The 12,857-nt window shown below is 44.2% G+C and overlaps 1 protein-coding gene across 2 annotated transcripts in view; it reads right to left on the minus strand.

Moving 5' to 3' along the window:
* LOC121558463 (G protein-activated inward rectifier potassium channel 4-like) overlaps window positions 1–10,699 on the minus strand; it is a 50,560-nt gene extending 39,861 nt beyond the window's left edge. For both annotated transcript variants that reach the window (XM_041871841.1, XM_041871845.2), the window contains exon 1: window positions 10,319–10,699. The gene's annotated coding sequence lies outside the window, so the exon portion shown is untranslated. The remainder of the gene's footprint in view (window positions 1–10,318) is intronic.
* Between the last annotated feature and the right edge of the window lie 2,158 nt (window positions 10,700–12,857).

Below are 12,857 nucleotides of genomic sequence, written 5' to 3' on the forward strand. Positions count from 1 at the left end.
TGAGGATTTTATTGAATCTATTTTAGAATCAGACTGTAACGTAACAAAATGTGGAAAAAGTCAAGGGGTCTGAATACTTTCCGAATGCACTGTATTATGGTAAAATAATGACAGTATTTGTGAGGAAGAAAAGGGCTACCTAGTTGACAAGCATTCTGCAGGCAGGCGGCCCTCCAAGGTGATAGTGTTTGGTGCAGACAGACCATGCTTTCCATCCGATCCTGCACTCTCCGCTGCATACAGGTAGGCCGTATGATTCTTCTTGCTCTGGACTCCAGAGAAGTGACATGATATCTCTACTTGATATTGGCTGCTAACATTAATGACTTTCAACTCAAAATACAGGTGTAAATTTTTTTTTGAAAATACATTGCAATTTATGGCTGTTGTGACAGACTACATTTGAGAAGCCATTGTGCGCTCATGCATGTGCGTGCGCGGGGGTTGCAAGCTTTGAACCACAGTTTTTGGGGGATGGGGGGGGTCAAAAAGTTTGAGAACCTCTGAGCTAGTGAACAGATTGCTGATTTGCTATACAGCTATAGGATCGGGTGCAGCACAAACATCAAATTGTAGGGAGAGGATTGCCATGAATAAATATGCAGCTCCCAAAAATGTGTGATCAAGAATATTAACTGTGTACTTTGCAAGCTCACCAGCAATGGGGCAACAAGCAACAATTACTAGCATAGGCCTACTGGTCTTTAGGTACATGCCAAAATTGCTTGAAATGTATAATTTACTTATGAAGCTTGCATTTGGAATTTGTTGTTAAAATGAATAATCAAAATATTCTGTAGACAAAATAATGAAAAGGGCTGTCTGGTAGCTTCAATAAATAGACAAATATTTGTAGTTGAACAACTCATTGCAGGTATAGCTTATTTCTTTACTTGAGACATGATTCGTCTCAACTTGCTCTTAGAATGCACGACTAGGACTTGACTCGAGTCTCGACCCGTTCTACTTGGGACTCGACTTGAGACTCCAACCTTGTGACTTGAGACTTGCTTGTGACTAGAATAATAGTGACTTGATCCCACCTCTGTCAATCAGAGAGCAATCACTAGATTGCTTCTACCGGAGAATAACAACACCATCTGATTTGTCTCTCTCCTGCTCTTACATTGCTCCGTTTTGATCAGTGAGATGCAAGGCAAGGTATCATGGAGAGAAAATGCAAAGCGGGGTGGAGGAGCGAGGGCCCACGTCACACATGAGATCCACACAGGAATACAGTGTTGACATTGACGGGTCTAAAGCAAAGGGCAGAGCGACGTGACAGGCATCTGAGATGTAGAAAGACAGACAGACAGAGGAATACAAGACACACAAAGCCCCAGAAGAACCCTGGGTGAATGCATTATAGTGTCACCAGGTCCTGCTTTCCAAGTCAGTTTAGGCTTTCATGCATTAAACATCTCCCAAGTGACTGGTGAACCCAGGACCTGTGTGCATACTCTGCCTGCGTTTGATTGCTGCTCTGCTCTCGCTGCAGACTCACTAGCAGTTGTGCGAACACCGATTCCAGCTCAGCGTTTTATCTTTAAGAGGGTAACAAGCGTTTATCTTGTTACTTGGAGAGCGACAGGATGCTTTGGGTGAATTGTGTTTAGGAGTGTGCGCTCATCTGTCGGTGGCAGAGAAGTAAACCTCTCTCTCTCTCTCTCTCTCTCTCTCTCTCTCTCTCTCTCTCTCTCTCTCTCATCTCTCTCTCTCTCTCTCTCTCTCTCTCTCTCTCTTGCAGCTGTGTCAGGCTGCTGTAGTGTTTCCACCTGTACACTTTCACATTATGTTTTTTTGAGGACAGTCCAATGATTGAGTTACACAAACAGCTATTGTAAGGTTTAATTATCTTCATTAGAGGCACTTTTAAAATGTAGTTGATGTCAGCCCTCTGTGCAGTTTGGAAAGGTGAGGGATAGCCGTGAGGAGCCAGGTGGCCAGGACAGGGTTTGTATCAATACTAATTACTGCTCCAATAACACAGTCGTCGGCCAAAAGAGTTAAACCGGCCTCTAGAGGACCATAGTACAGAGGCCTTAGATTACCCTCTAATCATTACTCTGCCTGAGAATTTAAAAAACTTGATCAACAAGATCACACTGGGTTTAGAGCACTTTATTTTATCATCATTTGAAGGTAATCAAAGCTCTTTAAAAGAGCAAATTTGGGGAGTCTGGGAAACAAACACATTTCCTGCCTGAAAATATCCATGAGACATGCATATTTTGCAAATGGTTTCAAGCTAGATCTGTGAACAAGCTACAGTATATCACGATACTGTCCATTCCTCAAAGAATGATGAGTGAGGTGAGAAACTGCTAATTATGCAGTAACCCTTTGGTTTACAATACAAATTCTGCTATTAGGGGGCACTCATCCATATATTCTGAGGTCATACAGAAGCTTTCCATTTTCCACAGAAAACCCAATTCTGAGGAGTCATCAAAACAAAGCACAGGTCTGACAGAGGAGAGGAAAGAGAGAGAGAGCTGAGTCTTTAAACAGTATCTGCGCAGAGATGATCTGCACAATCACTGCATAAGATAGATGTCTCCTCTAGTGGAATACATTGCTCCAATGTCTCTGACATCTCTGTGGCCCAGCATTGGGAGCTTACCGGAACTTTCCCTCCCCTCCCTGCTCCTCTCTCCCCCTTCCCTGCTTCTCTCTTCCCAGAGTTAACACTCAGCAGCAGTGTCATGATTACCAGGCTCTCATGCGTGAGTTAGTCACAGGCTAATGCCTCGATCACACCGAGAGCATCATTGCGCAAAATGGTACGCAGCATAATCTGGATATGTGTGCAACAAAAGTTCAATATTCACCTTCTGTTACCATTTCTGTCAAGCTGTCTACGCATACAGTTTTGCATACGTTCGATAAATCCAACATATGCACCACACAGAATGCACTGTAACTGCCTCTGCAACGCAATGCTGCAAGGCAAATGCAGTGTTCCATTGGAAATTAATGTACTTCTGGTGTACCAAAATGCAATGACGCTGTCGGTGTGATCGAGGCGTAAGACAAGTGGCCCACAGTGCAGCGCTTCATCCCTATCTCCGCTCACTTATGACACTTTGAGGTCGGTCAGGGCAAATGACTAAAAACGTCTCCAAAGCCTGTAGATGCCAGCCAGCTTGTCTCCAGGCCCAGACTCCTTTTTCCCCTCCCCGTGGCTGATAGCCGGCCTTGAGCGTATATAGTACAGTACTTGTATCATCTCTCAGGGATCACCTTCTCCTGAGCAACGGACACCGCCTCAGCTCGACGTCCTGCCCACACTGGAGACTATTAGTCTAATGAAATGACAACGGACCAAAACAAATGTATGCCACACAGCCACAGCCAGGAATAGCTGCTGCAAGTTGAGTCTCTGCTGCTTGCTCCAATCTCGTCCTCTCGCACCCCTGTGCCAAGGGTACGTGTATTTATAAAAGTGATGCCCCAGATTCCCCAACACTGTTGAGTGATGCTGGATGGACTGAGTACCAGGCCAAGCCAATAACACCCACTCCACTGGACCAGAGCAGTCCTATAGGACATGAATGTGGCGGGAGAGTGGGATGGGGGTTAAGGAGAGGACAGGAGCGCCAACACCCTGCAACACCCTGTCCCGCTTTTATCAGGTGCCTCGTCAGCCTCTTATCATGATTTACGGCCCAGAGCCCACATTCTCTCTCTCACAGCTCCATCTCTGTAGGAGTGAGAGAATGAGGGATGGATGGACGAGAGGAGGTAGAAAGCAGGAGAGGAAGAGAGGAGGGGGTGCCGAGAGCATGCAGGAAGAGCCAAAGGTCACACAGACCTAATTAGAATTACTGCGGCACCTCGCTCTGTCCCTGCACCAGTCCTTTGAGGAGGCCGCTTCTTCTCACCACCACATACCATATCAGAACATCCATGGTGTCACTCAATAGGCCTTGAGTCTGTTAGACATATGTCTGTTAATGGGCTGACTGAGGGCAACTTCTCCCCCTGGGTGATGGATGCTCACATTTGGCTTCATAGATAGATGTGTACGCAAAGGACAACCCCTCTGGAGATGGTTAAGTCAACAACATGTTAACTTATTTCACCTTAATAATAGCATGGGTTGTAATTATGATTCTCCAGGATAGACACCACTACTGCTTCATATTATAGAACCAATAATACATTCATGTTGTCATATGAAAGGGTTCTACTAAGCTAACATATGGAATTGTTTTATGATGGTTATACCATGGATCATTTAGCTATTAGATTTTTAGACCACTATATGTATATATAAAAAAAAAATATATATATATATATATATATATATATATATATATATATATTGGCCTTTACTAATGTATAGCCCACAGAAACACATTGAATAACACATTCATAAAGGAATAAGGTTTTGAAGTGTCTGTCCCATATCTAGGAGACATAAGAAAGCTCAGGAATTTTGTTAGTTTTTTGGACACATATTTAACCCCTTTTCTTTGTTTACATTTACATTTTAGTCATTTAGCAGACGCTCTTATCCAGAGCGACTTACAGTTAGTGAGTGCATACATTATTTTTAAAAATATTTTTCATATTGGCCCCCCGTGGGAATCAAACCCACAACCCTGGCGCTTCAAACGCCATGCTCTACCAACTGAGCTACATCCCTGCCGACCATTCCCTCCCCTACCCTGGACGACGCTGGGCCAATTGTGCGCCGCCCCATGGGTCTTTGTTGGCACACAATTACCTCCATACTTCTATTCAATTGTATGTGTTACCTTCAGATGAGTCCCGTGACACTTGTGGGGGTCGTAGAGCAAAACGTAGAACACCATCATGTTCGTGAGAGTCTACACACGTTTTCGTGAGAAGACCGATTTTCGGGATGTCTCCTGGTCTGACAAACAGCTATGTAGCTCTGAAACTTTCCACCACAGATGCTGCTGCTGCCCATTGAAATCACTGGCCACTTTAAGAAATGGAACACTAGTCACTTTAATAATGTTTACATATCTTGCATTACTCATCTCCATATATGTATATATTCTTAATTCCATTCCTTACTTAGATTTGTGTGTATTGGGTATATGTTGTGAAATTGTTAGATAATACTTGTTAGATATTACTGCACTGTCTGAGCTAGAAGCACAAGCATTTTGCTACACCCGCAATAACATTTGCTAAACATGTGTATGTGACAAATAACATTTGATTTGATTTGATTTGAAAGGCCGACATAGGCGGATGCGGTGGATTGAGAGGCAGCCCATGCAAAACCCCAGATGTCTCTAGCTTAAACTGACAGATTTTGATAGGGATTTTCTTATTATGTTAATTATTGATGCACGGGTGTGTCAATAGACTCTTAAGGATTATAATGTCATAAAAATATTTCTGAAGTAGATCATAATGATATAGTCATTAGGCAGATGGTTATATCCAAAGTGACTTAAGGTGAACACAAACTGAGAAAGGACTGATGCACCAGTCTGACCCTGAGAGAGATAAGGTGCATCTAACTTGACCTGCTTGTTAACCAGCTGGCCACAAGGAACAGTGGCATGAGATCTCCTCTACATTTTACATTTTAGTCATTTAGCAGACGCTCTTATCCAGAGCCACTTACAGTTAGTGAGTGCATACATATATATATTTTTTATACTCTAGAATGTCTTTATCAGGGTTAAAGAGCAACTGCCCCTAAAATCCAACTTCACATTTAGAAAACAGCCTATGTGGCATCGATATGAGTCCGAAACATTTATTTTACTGTCAAAATGTATTACAAAGTGTAAATGGGATAATTTTGGTCATAAAGTCAGTCTCATCCAAAATTACACAATGGACATGGGACAATATGTTCAAATTACAATAGCTCCAAATTTCAATAACTTTAAAACATCCAACTATAATTTCTAGAAATTAATATACAGATATTGAAAGCATTTAATGAGAGCTTTAAAGGTGTACAACATGAAAATATTGTCTCATTTACATTGTGTCATTTATTGACAGACCCTAACTAGACCGACCCGGAGATAGGCTATCCAAAGTCAAACCAATTTTGCTACGGTCGCACACCAGCCGGCTGAAGCTAATTGGCGAAAGAATTTGGCTAACTCTTCCCACCTGCAAACACACACGAGACACCCACATCAAACCACACCCCGAAACCAACTCACGTTTGAATTCAGTCATGGCCGCTAGCATTTCTTAATGAACCAAATCTAAAACGAGGCCAAATCAGGAAGTTCAGCCACCCTTTAACAATGGAGCTCCAGTCCATACGAGCTGCAGCAACTTAATCCCCTTAATGACCTTAAAGATACAGTTGAAGTCGGAAGTTTACATACACTTAGGTTGTCATTAAAACTTGTTTTTCAACCACTCCACACATTTCTTGTTAACAAACTATAGTTTTGGCAAGTCGGTTAGGACATCTACTATGTGCATGACACAAGTCATTTTTCCAACAATTGTTTACAGACAGAATATTTCACTTATAATTCACTGTATCACAATTCCAGTGGGTCAGAAGCTTACATACACAAAGTTTCTTTAAACACCTTGGAAAATTCCAGAAAATGATGTCATGGCTTTAGAAGCTTCTGATAGGCTAATTTACATCATTTGAGTCAATAGGAGGTGTGCCTGTGGATGTATTTCAAGGCCTACCTTCAAACTCAGTGAATCTTTGCTTGACATCATGGGAAAATCAAAAGAAATCAGCCAAGACCTCAGCAAAAACATTGTAGACCTCCACAAGTCTGGTTCATCCTTGGGAGCAATTTCCAAACGCCTGAAGGTACCACGTTCATCTGTACAAACAATAGTACGCAAGTATAAACACCAAGGGACCACGCAGCCGTCATACCGCTCAGGAAGGAGACGCGTTCTGTCTCCTAGAGATTAATGTACTTTTGTGCGAAAAGTGCAAATCAATCCCAAAACAACAGCAAAAGTATCTATATGCACAGTAAAACGAGTCCTATATCGACATAACCTGAAAGGCCACTCAGCAAGGAAGAAGCCACTGCTCCAAAACCGCCATAAAAAAGCCCGACTACGGTTTGCAACTGCACATGAGGAGAAAGACCGTACTTTTTGGAGAATTGTCCTCTGGTCTGATGAAACAAAAATAGAACTGTTTGGCCATAATGTCGTTATGGCCATAATGTCGTTATGTTTGGAGGAAAAGGGGGGGGCTTGCAAGCCAAAGAACACCATCCCAACCGTGAAGCACGGGGGTGGCAGCATCATGCTGTGGGGGTGCTTTGCTGCAGGAGAGACTGGTGCATTTCACAAAATAGATGGCATCATGAGGAAGGAAAATTATGTGGATATATTGAAGCAACATCTCAAGACATCAGTCAGGAAGTTAAAGCTTGGTTGCAAATGGATCTTCCAAATGGACAAATCCAAAATTGTGTCAAAATGGCTTATGGACAACAAAGTCAAGGTATTGGAGTGGCCATCACAAAGCCCTGACCTCAATCCTATAGAAAAGTTGTGGGCAGAACTGAAAAAGCGTCTGCGAGCAAGGAGGCCTACAAACCTGACTCAGTTACACCAGCTCTGTCAGGAGGAATGGGCCAAAATTCACCCAACTTATTGTGGGAAGCTTGTGGAAGGCTACCCGAAATGTTTGACCCAAGTAAAGCAATTTAAAGGCTAAATACTAACTTCTGACCCACTGGGAATGTGATGAAATAAATAAAAGCTGAAATAAATCACTCTCTCTACTATTATTCTGACATTTCACATTCTTAAAATAAAGTGGTGATCCTAACTGACTTAAGACAGGGAATTTTTACTAGGATTAAATGTCAGGAATTGTGAAAACTGAGTTTAAATGTATTTGGCTAAGGTGTATGTAAACTTCCGACTTCAACTGTAAAGGACATCATTACTTTTACAAGGAGCTCTGTCTCTAAAACCTCAATGTCATCCCACATTGTTCTCCGGTCGGTGACACTGGACAGATTAGAGCATGGCCAATTATTACTCTCCTCCCACCTCCACCTCCACCTCGGTAACGGCCAATTAACCTGGACAAGGAACGCTCTCCCATTCTGCCTAGCTGAGTGGCTTTACAGGTCTGGAGCAAATTATTGCACTGCCAGACATGGCAGTAGCCTTCTTTTCAAATCATACAGACACACAGTCCATAGCACTTAATACAAATAATTGTTCACGCTTGGCTAAGCTCCTGACACAGATGCATTGCTGCAATAGAAGCGGGAATGGGCTGCTTTTTATCACAGCCATGCCTACCCCCTTCCCCAGAGACCCTGTCTTCACTAAATAAACAGACACAATTAATTATTCACACACACAGTAATCTCATCTCAATGTCTCCTTAGATTTGGGCTAGCTTTCTGGGCTGAATCGAACCTCTGTCCACAACATGAGAGAGACTGGATTGGTTTCAGTGGTTGACTGAGATGATGCACAGAGGCTGGATGATCATGATGATGGCTTTACAAGAGGAGTTACAGTAGAACTCTAATGCAGTTTACAAGGTCAAAGGGCCATCCATCAAAATCACTTACGGTGCTACAACTTTCACCCCGTGCAACAATCAAACAGCCGTCCAGGCTGCACTGTTTCATCAAAGGCTCATGTCAGATTGAAGGGATGCCTATACGGATAGACTGGTCAGAATGAAGTGATACCTATACGGATAGACTGGTCAGAATGAAGTGATACCTTTACGGATAGACTGGTCAGAATGAAGTGATACCTATACGGATAGACTGGTCAGAATGAAGTGATACCTATACGGATAGACTGGTCAGAATGAAGTGATACCTATACGGATAGACTGGTCAGAATGAAGTGATACCTATACGGATAGACTGGTCAGAATGAAGTGATACCTATACGGATAGACTGGTCAGCATTAAGTGATACCTATACCAATAGACTGGTTACACACACACAAACAAAACTGCCATTTACATTTTAGTCATTTAGCAGACGCTCTTATCCAGAGCGATTTACAGTTAGTGAGTGCATACATTTTCATACTGGCCCCCCGTGGGAAACGAACCCACAACCCTGGCATTGCAAACGCCATGCTCTACCAACTGAGGTACACGGGACACATTGCATCAAAAGGTGAGCCTAGAATAAAATATCTGCTATGTGCTACTGTTCTGCACCATCCTTCTCCTATAGTGTTTCCCTGTTAGCCCTGCCTTTACACTGCTCAATGGGAAATGTATGAAAAAATTATGATCACGTACACATTCTGCATGAGTACTGAACACTAGTACACTACCTCTGCATTCCCTGCTGAGGACATTCCCGGGAACATTGCGTAGGAAAAACATGCCCGTTGGACATGGCCACAGACCCCATTGTCATGAAAGTTTTACAGCGACAACTCTCAAGATATTTTGTGCAGAGTGCACTCAACCAGGACAGCCTATAAGAGCAGACAATAGCACATCACAGCCCTGAAACCAGCCTCCCTAATCCCCGGCTCAGAGAGGACTGAGTGCTTCAATGGAATCAATACAAATGATTTGCTCCGATATTCCAGCGGAAAGCTACCACAAACAGATAACGGCCTCTCTCTCTCTCTCTCTCTCTCTCTCTCTCTCTCCCTCTCTCTCTCTCTATCGCTCTCTCTCTTTCTCTCTCTCTCGCTCTCTCACACTCTCTCTCTCTCTATCCCTCTCTATCCACCTTCTTTCATTGAATGTGTGGAATCGGAAACACAACACACAGCGCTGTGCTGTCACCCTCTGTAGTAAACCCCCACGCTGTTGGCTGCTGCACTCGTAAACCTCCTGCATTGCACTGTAGGAGAATTAAAGCATCCTCTCGTACCAGGCAGCTAGGCAGTAGCATCAGCAGCATCTCAGAGTGGTCTGACAGGGCTGAAAACCCATTGCTTTTTGTTTACCTAGCCCTTGGAGTGAGGGCAAACACATGCATATGTGATCTACCACTGCAGTGACATTAGTGATATAGAACACAGGCAGGCTGTGATGGGACAGAGGTCGCGGGCAGGTAGGCAGGCAGGCTGGAGGTATCTGAGGTATCTCTCTCTTAGGGAGCATAAGAGCCATACTATATGATTTTAATTCACATACGCTCTTTGATCTAACACGCGGCTAAATGGATGATGGCGAGGTGGTGAATTACGGAAGGTAATGACAGCACGGCACTGCATTCAAAGGCAGATTTAACCGCTCAGCTGCAGCCTGAGGGTACCCTATAACCACAGCGTTAGGCTTGCATCAGCGCTATACTTTCTCCCCCTCCCTCTCTCTCTGCTACATCCGTGTCTCCCCACTTTTTCTCAGTGTAGCATGAGTCTTACCTTTAGGTGGCTACAGGAGTAGCTGGCAGGCTCCCGTCGAGGCATTTCACGGCTGCTGCTCTCCCATGGACTCCCCTCTCCTTCCCTTGCTTTGTTCAGCAGCCCTCCTGCCTCCCAGCTCTTCTCTTCTCCTCTTCACTGCTCTAGTTCTGTGTGTGTGTGTGTGTGTGTGTGTATGAGGGAGAGAGAGAGCATGTGAATGTGAGTGTTTCCTCACCCGACCACCCCCTCCCCCTCTTGCGCTTCTCTCACTTCCACACAGAGCTCTTGTCTCTCAGGATTTGTCCTTTACATGTGCGTGTGTGTCTGTATGTGTGTGTGTCTGTGTGTGTGCGTATTTGTGCAAAGAGCGTCTATGTGTGTGCCTGCCTACCACATGGCTCGTTTCACTCTGCAGGCAAAGGCATAGAGGAATGAGCTGGGAAGAGAAAAATACTGAGAGAGAGAGAGAGAGAGAGAGAGAGAGAGAGAGAGAGAGAGAGAGAGAGAGAGAGAGAGAGAGAGAGAGAGAGAGAGAGAGAGAGAGAGAGGAGACAAGGAGAGTGGATGTGATGGGATCTGGGTGCATGGTGTCAAGGGAGAGAATTATTACACCACATTTTTAAGTTTCAAGCTTTAAGACAATAGTTTACCTCCTGAACTCCAGAACCATAGTATTATGTAAATGTTATCTGGGTTACTTTTTATTCATCAATTCAGCCATTTCCATACCCATGAGTACACATGTGATGTACAGTATTCACAATGGAGTTGCACTATTTTTGTTAGCTACATTGGATCCCAATAGTAAATAGGAAAACTGTGTTTACAGTGCACACGAAAGCTCAACTCTATAAGAGCATGTTGGGACACTGTGAATGGAAAGAAAATACATTACATACTCATACTAATTAATTTAGCCATGTACACTGAACAAAAATATAAACGCAACATGTAAAGTGTTGGTCCCATGTTTCATGAGCTGAAAAAAAAAGATCCCGGAGAGCTGATGAAACTATGGGTTGGCACAACTGAAGGATTTCTGCACAAACTGTCAGAAACCGTCTCAGGGAAGCTCATCTGCGTGCACGTCATCCTCACCAGGGTCTTGACCTGACTGCATTTCGGCGTCTCAACCGACTTCAGTGGGCAAATGCTCACCTTTGATGGCCACTGGCACGCTGGAGAAGTGTGCTCTTCACAAATTAATCCATGTACCGGGCAGATAGCAGACATCGTGTGGGCGAGCGGTTTGCTGATGTCAACGTTGTGAAGAGAGTGCCCCATGGTGGTGGTGGGGTCATGGTATGGGCAGACATAAGCTACGGACAATGAACACAATTGCATTTTATCGATGCCAATTTGAATGTACAGAGATACCGTGACAAGATCCTGAGGCCCATTGTCGTGCTATTCATCCGCCACCATCACGTCATGTTTCATCATGATAATGCACAGCCCCATGTTGCAAGGATCTGTGCACAATTCCTGGAAGCTGAACAAGTTCTTCCATGGCCTGCATACTCACCAGACATGTCATCCATTGAACATGTTTGGGATGTTCTGGATCGACGTGTAAAACAGCGTGTTCCATTTCCCGCCAATATCCAGCAACTTCGCACAGCCATTGAAGAGGAGTGGGACAACATTCCACAGGCCACAATCAACAGCCTGAACAACTCTATGCGAAGGAGATTTGTCGCACTGCATGAGGCACAGGGTTGTCGGATGTGACCCTGGAAAATGGGTCAGACATTTCCCTCCTTCCCTAACTGGTCTTTACTCCCTACCTCCCTCCCCCCCTTGCATTCCACTGCCTTGTCCCAGGGTTCATTAGTTGATTGATCCTCTTGTCAGAGCGCATGATACCCCAATGAACTGAAATGTTACCAGCTCCCAGGAACAAGAAGGACCAGGCAGGTGGACCAGTTAGAATCAGAGCAGGGAAATTAGAGCACACCAAGGACTCACACCACGAATAAACTCCTCATAACGGAAGAAACAGGACTATGGAGTAAGGGAGGGAGGGATTGTTGTGCCAACCCCTACAAATCAGCTGGGCTAGACAATCTGGACCCTTTCTTTCTAAAACTAGCCGCTAAAATTGTCGCAACCCATATTACTAGCCTGTTCAACCTCTCTTTCGTAACGTCTGAGATCCCCAGAGATTGAAAAGCTGCCGCGGTCATCCCCCTCTTCAAAGGGGGTGACACTCTAGATCCAAACTGTTACAGACCTATATCCATCCTGCCCTGCCTTTCGAAAGTATTTGAAAGCCAAGTTAACAAACAGATCACCGACCATTTCGAATCCCACCGTACCTTCTCCGCTATGCAATCCGGTTTCCGAGCTGGTCATGGGTGCACTTCAGCCACGCTCAAGGTCCTAAACGATATTATAACCGCGATCGATAATAGACAGTACTGTGCAGCCATCTTCATCGACCTGGCCAAGGCTTTCGACTCTGTCAACCACAGCATTCTTATTGGCAGACTAAAGAGCCTTGGTTTCTCAAATGACTGCCTCGCCTGGTTCACCAACTACTTCTCAGATAGAGTTC

Source organism: Coregonus clupeaformis, chromosome 5, assembly GCF_020615455.1.
Source record: "Coregonus clupeaformis isolate EN_2021a chromosome 5, ASM2061545v1, whole genome shotgun sequence".
Classification (NCBI taxonomy): Eukaryota; Metazoa; Chordata; class Actinopteri; order Salmoniformes; family Salmonidae; genus Coregonus; species Coregonus clupeaformis.